General features: G+C 34.3%; 1 protein-coding gene across 13 annotated transcripts in view; it reads left to right on the top strand.

Annotated features, from left to right (window-relative positions):
- Positions 1 to 12,132, top strand: part of SLC8A1 (solute carrier family 8 member A1) — a 378,210-nt gene that overhangs the window by 323,201 nt on the left and 42,877 nt on the right. The gene's annotated exons all lie outside the window — the stretch shown is intronic.

The raw sequence follows: 12,132 nt of genomic DNA, 5'->3' as shown, positions 1-12,132 counted from the left end.
ACACTATATGTTGAATTCTAGAAATTTCATTGTATGTTTCTCTAATCTCAAATAATTTATTTCTTAGGAAAAACACTGAGAAATATTAAAACTTGTAACAGTTATTGGAAAAACAATATAGTATAGTTTCAAGCATCCCTATAAAAATAAATCAGCATGATGTCTTTTTTTGGCTCATCATCAGTAACTAAAGACAGGAACTGCTGATAACTCATCTTCACAGTCCTAACTATCTAACCCAGGTGGGGATCAAATCAGTGATCTTAGTGTTCTTAGCAAGAACATAAAACTAACTGAGATAAACTAATCACAAACTACCTAGATGAGACTCAAGAAAGATTTCCTAATTATGTGCAGAGGAGCTTCCCAGTATCAACTCAGTTTAGGGATGTGATTCAAAAGAAACAGTTATCAATGGCAAGGTGACAAATGAGAGGGGGTAGTTCTTGTTTCTCTAGTCTATGCAGAAGAAGAAATGCTCAAAAGCAATATTGTGGCCAGAGGCAAAAAGAAGGAAAGAAGCAGTTTGGATTCCATAATCCAAACAATCTTCTAATCAAAATGCGCTGGGTGTCATATTATTTGTTTCTTCATTGTTTCTTCAAAGTCCATTACAAACTAATTTAGCAGACTAATAGATAATAATAATAGATTCAAAAATCTATTCCATCCATCAATAGTTGTGTTATTATAGAAAAGTTACAGCTTTCTGTAAGTCTTACTTCCTTTATTTGTCTGTAGGGAAAATAAGACTTATAATATCAGCCTCACTGGATTGTTGTGAAGATCAGGCAAAATAATGAATGCAGAGTGCTTTCTTTTGAAGGAATAATATGAATATGGAGGAGTATCATGATCAGTGGAATATAAGTTCCTTGAGAGTTATGACTGTGTTTGCTTTTGTATTAGTGTTTGTTCAATGGAATTGAAGTTGTAATAGAAAGGTAAAACCTTCAGGTTGGGAATTGGGAAGAAGTGACAGGGAAATTGGGCCACAAAGAGGTAAAATATTATGCCATTGGGTAGTAGTAGTGTCCCTGTTGCCTACCCTGTATGAAAAGAGTTAAAACTAAAAGCAGGCATCATAAAAAAAATAGGAAAGTAGGATAGCTAAAATGTTAACGATAGTTTTGTGCTCTGCCTGTGATAGATTAATTAGATTCTCAGACACTGAAAGCTAGACTGACACTTTGCTTGTAAAATCAGCTTGGAGGCATATTAATTCCAGAAAGAGCTTTGAGAGTGATGTTAAGATTAGGTAAACAATGGAGAGACTAGTCTGGGGTTGGAGAGGCTGTCTCTTGTTCAGATCAACTCATTTCTTAATTGGAAACTCTAGTAGAAGTGGCTAACAATCCAAATAGAACTGCACTTTGGAGGAGGGGACAGAGAATAGAGTAGACAGGGAAGGGAACTTCTATAACATGTATGCAATAGTCAACCAAGTGTAAGAATAAAACTAAAACAAAAACAGTTTCACAAATGAAATTTCTTGGATGATGAAGCAAAGTACGATGTTTATTCTTTGATTAGGAATTTGACTTCACATTGCTGTTAAATCCAACCCCTTCATTTTCCATAGGAGGAAACTGAGGCCCAGAAAAATGAAATGTTTTATCATGACCATCCATCTCATCATCATCAAAAATAAAACCAAATTATATTTGTATATTGTTTTAGTGTTCACATAGTATTTTCCTCTAATTACTATGCTGAGTAGTAAGTAATGTAAATATCATTAAACTTTATTTTATAGATAGGAAACATGCTCAGAGGTGAAATGACTTGGCCATAGTCACACAGATGGTAAATAGCAGAGCTGAGACTCAAATACAATTCTTTTGTCTCCAAAAAGAATACTCCTTCCACTATTCTGTGCCCCATAATTACTAAAGATTTTATGTGGGTCTTCAATATATAATGTTGTTATCAGAACATTGTATAACTAATGAGATACAAATGATGAGATTAGTGGTAGTTGAAGAAGTGTGAGAATTAGGGTGGGGAATCCCCTCTGCTCGGTGCAGCTCCAATGTGAAAGAATTCACAAACCTGAAAATCTGTATGTGGCAAAAAAAAAAAAAAAAAATTATTGTTCACTAAAAAGGAAGCTTTCTTAGCAGGCAAAATTCCTGATTAGGAATTTGTCAATGAGAAGTCAGTTTTGTTAGGAAGATAGACTTCTTAGTGGTAAGGTCCTGTTAGGAAAATGGCAAAGGTTAACACTGAGAAGAGAATGTCTTCACAGTGGGCAAAAGTCCTGGCAGACAGCTTTGCCAAGAAGGGAGCTTCCTTAGCAAGAATAATCCCGTTTCGGACTTCTGCAAAGATTCAGAGTTCAGAGTTGTCTTTTATTAGCAATCTGAGGTAGGGGCTTCAATTCAAATTGAATGATATTCCTTCAATGTTGTCAGTTTCTCAGGACAAGATTTCAAGTTGAAAAGAGATTACTTATCTTGTATTTCCAAGCCATCAATAGGACTATCAGGCCTAGATCTCCAACTGAATGAGACCACTTAATTGGGGAAGAGGGTGTTGTCTTGGAAAGGTATGCTTTTCCCAGGATCTGCAAGCTCCTCAGAAGGGGATCCGGAACTCCCCAAAAATCTGTTTGCTTCATAACTATTTTCCATATTCCTTAGAAACAAAATAAGAAATAAATGAGCATAAATTGGGCAGATTATGCAACTCCTGTGCATATTGATTTCCATTCATCTATTAAATGAAGAAGTTAAATTAAATAGCCTCAAAGCCCTCTCTTGTTCCTAATCTCTGATACTCAATCTTGTTTTCTGCTCATCCTATCTACAGTAGTTTAGATCCAAGCCTCACAGGTATCAAGGTAGAGGGGTAGATACATGGGATTAGATGAGACTTCAGAAAAAGATTTAAGAATTTTAATGGACTGCACTGGAGGTTGAAAATTCATTTAGATTCAAATGAACAAATCCTAATGAAATGTGTACTTTGGACAAGGCACTAGGGATCACAAATACAAATAAGAATTTTTTTTTCCACCCGGAAGGTGACAAAATCTGAAAGAAAATAAGTAATCAAATTGTGTCTTTGACATGTATTATTTAGGTGTGAGTGGGGATGTAGAAAATATTAGACTTTAGATTCAAGAAGACCTGGGTTTGAATCCTGACTCTAACATTAGCTGTATGGCTCTCATCATGTCATTGAAAGGACCTCTGCCTCATTTTTTCTTACCCATAAAGTGGTGATAATAGTACCTAACAGGATTGTTAGAATTAAATGAATGAAAGTGCTACATATGTGTAAATTATGCTGAGCTTCAGTTTTCTCATCTGTTAAATGAGCATGATAATAATAACTAACAAAAGTTGTTAGAAGAATAATCATGGATACAAAGTATTTTGTAAACCTTAAAGTGCTATGTAAATGAGAGGTATTACTATTAATATTATCTTCTCAATCTCAATCTTCTAATTTGTTAAATGGGGATAATTATTTAATTCAAAGGATTATAGAATTTGAAAGCATTTTTATAAACTTGAAATCATTCTATAAATGCAAGTTAGTAGTATTAGCTAAAAATCACTATTAAATTAGAAAGGAGCTTCATTTCTAGAAAATTTCAAAATGTTTAGGGGATCTCTTCAAAGATGATTTTTTTGAAAGAAGAAAGATATAAGTATAAAGTATAACAATAGAAACACCAAAGTCACTAAATATACAGGATATGTATTGTGTGTTTGTATGTAAATGTGTATGTGTGTGTTTGTGTTTGTGTGTGTATATATATATATATATATATATATATATATATATATATATATATATATGTGTGTGTGTGTGTGTGTGTGTGTGTGTGTGTGTGTGTGTATTATGTATATGTACAGACATGCATATATATGTGTGTGTGTATATATAAATTAAAAAGGCCAGAAGATGGATATATATATATATATATATATATATATATATATTTTTTTTTTTTTTTTTTTTTTTTTTCCTGACTGGAGGGATCAAGGAAGATTTCATTGGAGGAAATGGTACTTGACTTGGAGTTTGTAGACTAGAAAAATTTCAGGAGGGAAAGCTCTTCCAGGGATAGAAAAGAACATGAAGGAAAGCACAGAGCTGGGGGAAGATGAGACAAATTTGGAGAAGACTGTATAACTCAATTTGACTGGAAAAGAGGATTTGTGAAAGACTTAAGTATGAAATAAATTATAAGTTGGAGATAGTGACAGAAGGCCTTCATTGTCCATTTATGGAGCTTGGACTTTTTTCAGTAGGCAATAGAGAACCATTGTCACCTCTTGAGCAAAAGAGTAACATGATCCAAGTAATTCATTAGAAAGATTAAGCCAAAGGAAAAAAAGAAAATCAAATTAAAGCCAATTTGGATGGATTGAAGTGAGAAGAAACAGGAATCCTCTCTGGAGGGAGGTCAGTTACAAAGTCATCAGGAGCTTATTGAAAAAAATGAGAGATTATAACTAAGATGGTGGCCATCAGAAAGAAAGGAAATATGTTTATTTTATAATTAATAAAAGATGTTATAGGAATTATGATATAGGAGATTCTAATTCTGCCCATTGTGTGTATTAAGTATAAGACTATAAGCAAGTCACTTAACATTCCTTGCCACAAACTACTCTCTAAGATGGTACAACAGAAAAAATTATCTCAATTGTGTCAGTAGACAGATAAAATTATAGGTTTGAACAAACAAAAACAAAACAATAAGGAAAGGTTATTCTTAGGTGAAAGACCTGGAATATCTAACCTTTTCACTGGACAGAGTCCTTGAAATTTTTCAGAAGCAAAGTCCACACACTTAATTATGTCAGTCAACAACATTTGGGAGTCTGCAAATCAGACTGTGTGCTTCATTTAAATCTCAACACAAGGAACAGACCAATTCATTGTCAGATTTAAACAGGTTCATTTGGGTAATGACAAAATCTCGTATGGCTAGAAGTCTTTCTCAGATTCATTTATTATCTTGGCATCTGCTGCCTGTGGAAAATAGCAATTCTGTCACATTAACTATTGCTTGTGGTGAAATCAACATCCTAGGCCACAGTGGTCTGAGCTGATGAGCATTTTCATTTTTGGTGGAGAGTTTTGCCCTGGAATTTCTTTGTCCTAGAGATTGAGAGTTATTCATGCATGAAATGCTGTTTTATCTGATTCATCTCATGGTCACAGATGCTTGTTCTGAAGTATAATGCCCAATTCATGCCCCTTGTAACTGCTGATTTGATCTTAAGAAGGATATAATATAACATCTTTGTAAAAAAAAATAATAACCTAAGGGAGTGATGAGTAATTAGCTGGGCCTGAGAATAGAGGAGTAGCAATTTCTCTTTTAAGATATTTAAATGTATACATTTCATTTATTCATTGAATAAATTGCAAGCATTTATTAAATGCCTTTTGCATGTCAAGCACTATACTAGGCCCTGGAAATACAAAGTAAATAAAACTTTTTTTTTTTAATTAATTTCATAATTATAATTTTTTTTGACAGTACATATGCATGAGTAATTTTTTTACAACATTATCCCTTGTATTCATTTTTCCAAATTTTCCCCTCCCTCCCTCTACTCTCCCCCCCGGATGACAGGCAATCACATACATATTAAATATGTTACAATATAACCTAGATACAATATATGTGTGTAAAACCAAATTTCTTATTGCATGGTAAGATTGGATTCTGAAGGTATAAGTAACCTGGGTAGAAAGACAGTAGTGCAAATAGTTTACATTCAATTCCCAGTGTTCCTTCTCTGGGTGTAGCTGTTTCTGTCCATCATTGGTCAACTGGAAGTGAATTAGATCTTCTTTATGTTGAAGATTTCCACTTCCATCAGAATATATCCTCATACAGTATTGTTGTTGAAGTGTATAGTGATCTCTTGGTTCTGCTCATTTCACTCAGCATCAGTTGATGTAAGTCTCTCCAAGCCTCTCTGTATTCCTCCTGCTGGTCATTTCTTACTGAGCAATAATATTCCATAACATTCATATACCATAATTTACCCAACCATTCTCCAATTGATGGGCATCCATTCATCTTCCAGTTTCTGGCCACTACGAAAAGAGCTGCTACAAACATTTTGGCACACACAGGTCCCTTTCCCCTCTTTAGTATTTCTTTGAGATATAAGCCCAGTAGTAACACTGCTGGGTCAAAGGGTATGCACAGTTTGATAACTTTTTGGGCATAGTTCCAAATTGCTCTCCAGAATGGCTGAATTCTTTCACAACTCCACCAACAATGTATTAGTGTCCCAGTTTTCCCACATTCCCTCCAACATTCATCATTATTTGTTCCTGTCATCTTAGCCAATTTGACAGGTGTGTACTGGTAGCTCAGAGATGTCTTAATTGCATTTCTCTGATCAGTAGTGATTTGGAACACTCATATGAATGGAAATAGTTTCAAAGAAAATGAAACTTTAAGGAGTTTATATTCTATTAGGAGACCACCCATAAAGAAAAGTGAATTAAAAGTATTTACAATTTTCTGGAAGATGAGCAACTGAAGTTAATAGGATAAGCTTCTTATAGGATGTCACACTTAACCTGAGCTTTGATAGGATCAATCAATCAACAATCAAGTTCCTCCTATGTGCCAGACATTGAGGATACAGAAAAAAAGACATTTCCTGATCTAGAAGCTGGCAGAGCAGAGCAGACAAAAAGGAAAAAAGAAAAGAGAGACTAGGGCAAGAGGAGGGAAGAAAGAAGAAATTTTACTTGGTGAAATGAAAAAATCATTTGTTCACCAATCCTGGAATGTTGGAAACTGTATAACAGGAGAACCCAGTTACGTTTTTCACTTGCAATCCAGATGCAGTCCTTTATTGGCCTATTTTTTAAAGACTTTTTCCAATTGAAATCCATATATAAGTGTTTAAGAACATAATATGAAAATTCCACATATCATCATATACATTATATGTACATGTCTATATAATTCTCAAGAGTCAAGGCTTAGGGAAATATTTATTACAGTACTCAGAAAACCACAACCAGAAATGTTCTATTAGGTTGAATCTCTGAAGAACTGATCCAATTGCCCATTGAAACTGTCACTTATGAAAGGTAAAAAGGAAACTGCTTATGAAAACTATTTCACATATGTGAAGGTTGTTTTGTTTGTTTGTTTGTTTGTTTGTGTGTGTGTGTGTGTGTGTGTGTGTGTGTGTGTGTGTGCGTTTGTTTTAAAAGACAGAAACAAAACTATCTCTTGATTTAGTGCAAAGTGTCAGAAAACCTGAATCATATACTTGGCTATTTACTAATGTAAAGGGCAAGTAGAATAGAATGTAAAGATATGACTACTTCCTGGTCCTTGATTTCCTCTTTTCTACATAGAGGAGGTTAGAACAAATTTAAGGCCCATTTCTCATTCTTCTGTTTCAGTGATTTCTGTCAGTGAAGAAGGAAGAGATCTTGGCTTTTTATACTTGCATGTGTGAATTGTCAAGAAATCACAGTCATAAATGAAAAGATACATTTGTCATGATGTTCCAAGTATATTTGTACTTAGGATAGTAAACCATATTGTTCAGAGAAGAGAAACTTAAAATGAGACATTCTTGAATTAAAAAAAAAAAATACACTACTCATTCCATCTAGAATATCCAACAGAAAAAAAAAAAATTGATTGGGCCTCAAGCTTCACAATCATGTGATCCACATAGCATTTGAAGCAGGTAAAAAAATGGCATATAGATTGATTCAGGATTTCTTTATTAGCTGCGCAAAATAACAGAGACAAAGGTGCTTTATGGCAAAATTTGGTTACACTGAACTAGAATTTTCAATCCATCCTATACTTTTCCCCCTCCTAACCTTTTTTCTTAGCCCTTATTTCCTAGGGGCAAATATCCTGATCCCAGTAATTTATGAACATATTTCATTCTTTGAGATGAGTTGCCTTATCAAATATATCATCAGTGTATGTAAGGCTCAGTGGGCTTACTCAAATTCTTGTCTGCCATGTACAATGCTCTAACTGACAGAATACACAGTACATTCATGACTACAGCTTAGAATCTTACTGCATTTCTTCATCACGTTTCTAGGGATTCTGGTCTGTTTTAAAAAGAACTCATAATATTTTTTATGCCTGTATGTTTTAGTAACTTTTATATCCATATGCTTTTTTCTACTTAAGATGACCACTTCACAGTTCAGACCCTCACATACTTCTAGCCTAAATAAACTACTTAACTATCCTCCTAGTAGTCTCCCTGTCTCAAGTCTCTTTTCTCCTCAATCCATCTTCCATATAGCCACCAAAGTCTGATCATGTCAAGTTTCTACTCAATAAATTCCAATAGTTCCATATTGCCTCTAGGATCAAATTTAAGCTCCACTGTTAAGTTTTTAAAATCATTTATAAGCTGATTCCTACCTAGATTTCCAAGCTTATTTACATTTTATATTCATCTATCCAGATGATTTGGTATTCTTGCTGTTCTTTACACAAGCCCTCTACTTCCTTTCTATTTTTATATAGGTTCTCGATCATGTTTTGAATGCATTCCCACTTCACCTCTACCTTTTTAAAGAATCCTTTGTTTTAAAACTCTGCTGAGAATGGTACCTTTTATATGAGTCTTCCTGATCTCCCTCTCAATTTGTTAATGTTATTGTTCAGTAGTTTTCAGTCATGTCCAATTCTTTGTGATCTATTTTGGGGGTTTCCTTAGCCAAGATATGGAAATGGTTTTTCATTTCCTTTTCTAACTCAAAGTATAGATGAGGAAAACAGGGTTAAGTGATTTGCCCAGGAGGACACATCTAGTAAATGTCTGAGGACAGATTTGAACTCAGGAAGATGATTCTTCTAGACTTCAGATTCAATACTTTATCCACTATACCACCTAATTGTCCATTTGCTAATGATTTGCTCATTTTTATTCTATTTTCAATACATATATTTATATACATGTCTCCCCCCAAAAGAACATAGGTTTTTTGAAGCCTGGGATATTTTTTAATCTCCAGTACAATGACCACTTTGAAGTCTTAATCAAAACTCATGACTATAGTTATAAAGATTGCAAAAGGAGATGAAAATAAGAGGAAATTTTTATTCAATTCAACAAGCATTTCTTTAATATTAATCTACTCCATGTTCACAGGCCCTGGGCAAGTTTCTGTTGATATAAACAAAAATAAAATAATTCTTGCCCTCAAAGAGCCTACCTACTTTTTACTGAGAGAGCACAATGAAAGTAAGCCTACTGATGACAAAATTCCCTGCTTAACTCAAAAGCTGCAAAAGGCTATAGGAAAAAAATCATCAGGGAGTCATTAGAACTAAGTCGGCACATACTATTATCTTATTCTTTATTCAGAACCATTTTTGGTTGTTTCTTTCAAAATCTCACTGATTTTCCAAAGGAAGACCTCAAAGTATCACTATATAAGGTAGAAATAGTTCATATTTCATAGTACTTTGTGGCTTTCCTCAAAGCCAGCCTTGAAAGGAGGTAGGCAATGCAAATTTTCTTCCCAGTATATCAACTAGATGGCTCAGTAAATAGAGCACCAGGCCTGGAGTCAGGAAGAATCATCTTCAAATACTGATTCAAATACTAGCTAAGTGATCCTGGGCAAGTAATTTTATTTTTTCTCAGGATCACTGTTATCTTCTGTAAAAGTATAATAAGTATAATAGCCCATTCTGTGTCAGGCATTGTGTTAAATGCTAAGAATACAAAAAAAAATGTCAAGGAGATCATTGTCCAGTGAGGGAGATGACATGCAGACAACTATTTAGAAAGAAACTATATACAAGATACATTGGAAATAGCCAACAGAAGAAAGACACTAGAATTAAGGGGGGTGGTCAGAAAAAAAAACTTGCCAGAGAAGGTAGCATTTTAGCTGAAACTACCTTCAATTAGTCATGACATAAACTTGATGCTTTTCACCATCCTGTTCTCCTCCTACTTATTATTATACATTATTTAAAGCATTGAGGCTAGAGGGAGAAATATAAGGGAGAAACCAACAAAATTTAAATTTAATATTACTATGAAAGACTATAATGCTATTAGGGACATATGATGAAAAATAGCCCAGTACCTATCCTAAGTGTCTTACAGTTTTAAATGGGAGAGTAAGACCTGGAGAAATCAATGTAATCCAGAAGAATGATTATATAGACATAAGAAATCAAATGGGAAATTTGAAAAGATCATTTTGTGGGAGTGTTGTGGTGTGATCCAAAAGAATGATTCCTGAGTTGACCCTTAAAGAAAAGGTTTCAAAAGACAAATATTAGAGGTTTAGCAATTATCAAAGTATGGATATGGAAGGAAATAGTCTCAAAAATAGAGAACAGACAGTAATCCAGTTTGTCTGGCATGTAAAATACATGGAAAGATGAAATTGAGATGAGACTGAACAAGGAGAAGAATCATGACAAACTTTGGAGGGCTAAAATGCCAGGGTTCAAAGTTTAAACTTTGTTCCATGACAATAGAAGAATGGGAAGGTGCTAGTATCTTCCTGCATTGTACAAAGAAAGAAACTGACGCACAAGTTTAAATGACTTTTCCAGGCTCACTGGTAAATGTTGGTAACTAGATTTGAGCACAGGCTTTTTGTCTTCAAATCTCAGTCTGTGTCCTGTACCTGTATCACTGCCTCACTACTGCCACTGGAGATAATACAACATGTGACTGTGATTGTGATGTTTTGGAACTCAAAACCCTATGCTATTTTAGAGAACCTTTCCTGCTAAAATGATGAACGTGCCAGGGAACACATTTAAAATATTAAATAACAAACTAAATATCATCCATCCTACTCTCTTCCTTCCATTCAGTTCTAGGTTGAAATCATGGCTATGTCATTTTAATTTTTAAAAATAGTACTCCATTTGAAGTGGAGCTCAGCTCTGAAACTGTTCACAGGACATTTTCTCTCTAGGGATCTGTCCACTATTTAATAGTGGCAAAATTATATTGCATAATGTAAGAAAAAGAGAACTGCTCTTTGAATCAAAAGACCTGGGTTCAGATATTACTCTGACACTTCATGGCTGAATGACCAAATTATTTCACCTCTTTAAGCCTGTTTTTTTTTTTTTTTTTTCAAATGTATAATGGAAATAAAAATACTTGCAGGATTTTTAGAGAGTACTTGTAAATCTTAAAAACCCCTAACTCTTCATCAAAATTTAATTGCATGAAAATCTCTGCATTACTGATTAATTAAATCGGATAAGGAGCTGGTTCTTATTTCCCCAGCAAATGCAGCTTATATTGTCCACTTGAGTAGCCTACCTACATATATAAAGAGCATATTTTCTTGGTGAAAGAGGCGCCAATTATCAGAAGTACTTATGCTTTTAAAGCATTTCTGCATATAATAAATATGATTAGTCCTCAAAGAATCCACGCAGCATTTTCTTTTACAAAAAAGGTTAATTTGCTCCTTACTGAGAATCCCAGTTAATGTCAGTGAGAATGTGTGGAAATGGAAGACGACTGAGCTGCAGCATTAGATGGAGGTGAATAGCCATTCCACCTTTTCTGGGGCTCCTATTGGTAGTGTTAGAAAGGAGCTAACTATTGTAAGAAGAAAACCAGGACTTCATACTTCATTGAGAAATTCTTCTCTAGAATTCAAATGAAAAAAAAGCAAAAACATTCAGATGTGGTCTGCTAATAGAAAATCCAAATTAAAATGACTAAATTAGGGAATGACTGTTCACATAATGAGAAGATGGCACAGTGGATAGAATGCCCAACCTGGACTCAGGAAGTCTCATTTTACTAGCTATGTGACCCTGAGCAAATCATTTAATCCTGTTTGCCTCAGTTTACTCATTTATAAAATGAGTTGGAGAAAAAAATGGCCAACCATGCCAATATCTTTACCAAGAAAATCCCAAATAGGGTCATGACTAGTTGGATATGATTGAAATGACTAAACAACATTCTCATTACAAACATTCACATTATAAACATTGACATTCTTTGCTTTACAAAAGGAAAACCTCCATAGAAAGTTTGTCTAATGTATTCAACTCCACTAGCAAAATAGAATTCTTTTTTTTTTTCCCCCTCTGAGGCTGGGGTTAAGTGACTTGCCCAGGGTCACACAGCTAGGAAGTGTTAA

This window comes from Sminthopsis crassicaudata, chromosome 2, assembly GCF_048593235.1.
Source record: "Sminthopsis crassicaudata isolate SCR6 chromosome 2, ASM4859323v1, whole genome shotgun sequence".
NCBI classification, from domain to species: domain Eukaryota; kingdom Metazoa; phylum Chordata; class Mammalia; order Dasyuromorphia; family Dasyuridae; genus Sminthopsis; species Sminthopsis crassicaudata.
Note: the sequence above shows the minus strand (reverse complement) of the source record. Positions and strands in the feature narration are given on the sequence as shown.